The 3,866-nt window shown below is 39.9% G+C and overlaps 1 non-coding gene across 1 annotated transcript; it reads right to left on the reverse strand.

Moving 5' to 3' along the window:
* Positions 1–356: 356 nt before the first annotated feature.
* On the reverse strand, positions 357–475 carry LOC145392672 (5S ribosomal RNA). The gene has a single exon (XR_013896058.1). It is a non-coding gene; the product is annotated as a 5S ribosomal RNA (ribosomal RNA).
* Between the last annotated feature and the right edge of the window lie 3,391 nt (positions 476–3,866).

Below are 3,866 nucleotides of genomic sequence, written 5' to 3' on the forward strand. Positions count from 1 at the left end.
CCTAAATTAAAAAAAAAAAAAAAAAAAAAATCAGTGTTTACCTTTCGGTATTTCTTAACGTCTTTACCAAATTTATGCCGGGAAGAAAAGCAGACCTACAGAGCAGCATACTGTAAACTAAGTTTCTTCCATAAAATTATAAGTCGGAAATTAACTCCAATTACCTTAACATATTCGTTTTTGTTGGTTATGAAAATGGCTTCGTTCACGGAGGCCACCATTTCCATCCTGTACAAGGACAGTTAGGTTGGATTCGCCATGTATCCCAAACGGGGTGGCCAAGGGCTTAGAGTTAATTGTTTTACAGGGAGGGGCACTAATCCTCCACTAACCCCACACACGTAGGGAGAACGTTATGCCAACAGCATCTGGTGTTCCCAGGTGGTCACCCATCCAAGTACTAACCAGACCCAACGTTGCTTAACTTCGCTGATCGGACGGGAAGCGTTGTACTCAACGTGGTATGGCCGTTGCTTGAACTAAAACATACGAATATTTAGGCCCTAATATTATACACTGTGGTTTGAATCAAGCCTGACACAAATACTGAGACAGAAATTTTCTGTCAATGAGCTGTGGCGGACTCGTACACGCATACACACTGGCAGTGTTCCATCAAAGGAATGACTTGGGCTTAATACTCTATTTACTTTCGATGGTACAAGACCTGTGAGCAGATTTTAATTTTATATATATATATATATATATATATATATATATATATATATATATATATATATATATATATATATATATCCAGAAAAATGTTCACAACTAAATAATATACACAACCTAATTATCGCCGCCTTCCTCCGAGAGAAAAGGACTTTAATGATAAATTTGGTTGATTCTGTTTAATTTCCCTCTACCTTACCATCTTTCTTACCTATCTCTTCACTCCATTCTTTCCGCCGTCCTTCATTCTGTGCTCTCCTTTCTGCCTCCTTGCCCTCCCTTTTGCCTACTTTCCCGCCTTCCTTATCGTTCTGTCACTCTTCATCTCTTCGCTCACTTACCATCAGTTCCTTTCTTGCTTCCTCACCTAATATTCATATATCATTTAAATGCATTTCTGTATTATTTTACCTACTTTCGATCTGACTTTCACTATCTTGCTGCTCTTTTTTTCCTTCCCTCCTTTCTCCGTTTACGGTATATTGTCTATCTTCCTTCCTCCCTGCTTTTCTCCTACTATGCCATCCTTCCCCTTTTCTCACCTTCCTTCACTCCCTAGTTGTCCCACTCTTCCTATCACTTTAATTAACCCTGCATCATTTCTCAGGCCCATGTCTCTGATTTCCTTCTTTCACCTCTATTCATTCATTCATCTGTACCTACCTCCCTATTATGCTTCCTACCTCCCTACCCTCCTTCATTCCAGCTTGTCTATCTGCCTGACTATCTTTCTTACCTTTCTGTGAGTCTCCCAACTTGCCTACCCACCTGTGTACCCTTATCTTTCTGTCACTCCTCCACTCCTCCATCTTCCCCTACGTCATTATCTTCCTGCCATTCTCTTCCCCCCTCACTTTAATTTCCTCAGTTTGTTCATTTCCTCACTAGATTTCTCTCTCTCTCTCTCTCTCTCTCTCTCTCTCTCTCTCTCTCTCTCTGTTTACTGATCAATCGGTCAATCAGTCAGTTTGTCTGTCTGCATGTCTTTCTGTCTGTCAATCTTTCTGTCAGATTGTCTATGTCTATCATGCGGTCTGTCACTCCCTGTCTGTCTCTGTCTGTCTATCTGTCTATTTATATCAATGGTTATAAAGGTTAAAACCCACTGAACCAGCTATTTCCTTTTTCCTTTTCCTTTCTTTCTTTTTTTGTTTATTATTATCATTTTTTTTTTTAGTTTACTCCTATTGTCTCGAAACAATATATACTTTGCCTCATGGAAGACAGATCGAACTGAGTGGTTTTGTGTCCAGGGTTTGATGTTAATACTCATTTTTTTATATATTTGTCCACTAACGTTATCAGGCGGAATCTTCTTACACTCACCAAGGATATTTATGAACACACACACACACACACACACACACACACACACACACACACACACACACACACACACACACACCACACACACACACCACACACACACACACCACACACACACACACCACACACACACACCACACACACACACACACACACACACACACACACTACAAATAACTTCTCTTTACATTTTAATAAAGAATTTGTCAAGTTTCAAGCAGTCTAACTGGCAAAAGAAAAAAATCTGAAACACAAACACTTGACTACAATTATCGATGACCAAAGGGTTGGGACGCACAAGGTGAAGTTCCCTAACAACACACTGGCTCTCGATGAACGTGGTGCTATAGTCGCTTCACCTTAAATTGACCCAGATTTCTGCCTTTTTGTAGTTTATTTCACGTAGCTCAGTGACAGAATAATGCAATCCTATGGCTATACATCCATTTCATAGCGCTTCTTCGTGACTAGCATGATTTTTTTAGTGTTAATCCAATGTTGCAGCAAAAACAGTTTGTATGGTTATGCGTCCATTTCATTGCACTTCTTAGTGACTAGCATAATTTTTTAGTGTTATTCCACTGTTACAGCAAAAGTAATAATATAAGTCAACATCCATTTCATACAGCTTCCTCGTGACTAGCATCATTTTTTAGTGTTAATCCATTGTCACAGCAAAAACAGTATTGTGGTTCTACGTCCATTTCATAGCGCTTCTTCGTGATTAGCACCATATTTTCTTGTTAATCTATTGTTACAACTCAGCATTAATGAGAGAGGACAATTTTATGCCCACTTAGAGTAAACAAGGTATTGTGGTTTGCTTTCACCTGACCGAGATCCCTAACTCCTTTTAGCCTAGTTGATGGCCAAGTGTAGTTACTTCAGGGATTAATTTGAATAGTAACCAAGAAGACTTATTCATACCTTGTAACTAAGCCTCGTCGTATTTCACACATATAACTAGTACTCAGGATATGGGTGACCAAGTTCCAACAGATGAAAGTAAACTGGTGACATACTGGCATTCGGTACCAGTGGACGTAAAGAAGCTATACGGCAATACAGTGGCTGAAACGGTAGAGAGGTGGCTTGCAGTTCTAATGGACCCAGGTTCGAATCTGCGCAGGGGAAGGGAAGGATTTCCATTCCATAAAGCAGACTTTATTGATCTAGCAGAAGATCCGCCGACATTTCGTAACAAATACCCCACCTAATACCAATACGCCATTCCTGTATGAGACAGTCCTAGCATGTATTCAATATAGGCGGTGGGTTTTAGCACCGAATGGGTAACGTGAAGATGTATAGTATGTAGGAGGATTACTGGGTCTCAGGAACAGGCTGTGAAACCTACAGTATGCTCAGAGTCGAGAGAAAAAAAAAAAAGAACAGTACGTAAAGGGAAAACCAGAACTCAGGCTTTGGTCACAGGCAAAGGTTACGCAGTCCACACGAGCGGTGCTGGAAAAGGCAGGGGCGACCTGGCCTTAATATGTATCTCGTTAATAAAAGCGCAGTGGTATATTATTTTCCTGAGAACCGATCATGCATATCATGTGAAAATTATGTTCACGTTAATATTATGTAAATCGCAGTAAAAGCATAAAAAATACGTAATCCTCTACGACAAGAAGAGTATGTTTTCATCCTTGTTTGTATGTTTATCTCTGCAGGATTACTCAAAAACAGAGATTTGGACCAAATTTGGAGGGTAGATAGCCCATGTCCCAACGAACAATCGATTAATTTTTGGTACCTTTCCGGATCATATTACAGATTCTGGATCCAGGAAACACTTTTTGCGAAACCCTAATCACTGATGAGAAAACCTAACCCATTATGATAGGTGGTTTGGAAATTAC

The sequence above is a fragment of the Coenobita brevimanus genome, chromosome 2 (genome assembly GCF_032717465.1).
Source record: "Coenobita brevimanus isolate Jiangsu-jjx chromosome 2, ASM3271746v2, whole genome shotgun sequence".
NCBI classification, from domain to species: Eukaryota; Metazoa; Arthropoda; class Malacostraca; order Decapoda; family Coenobitidae; genus Coenobita; species Coenobita brevimanus.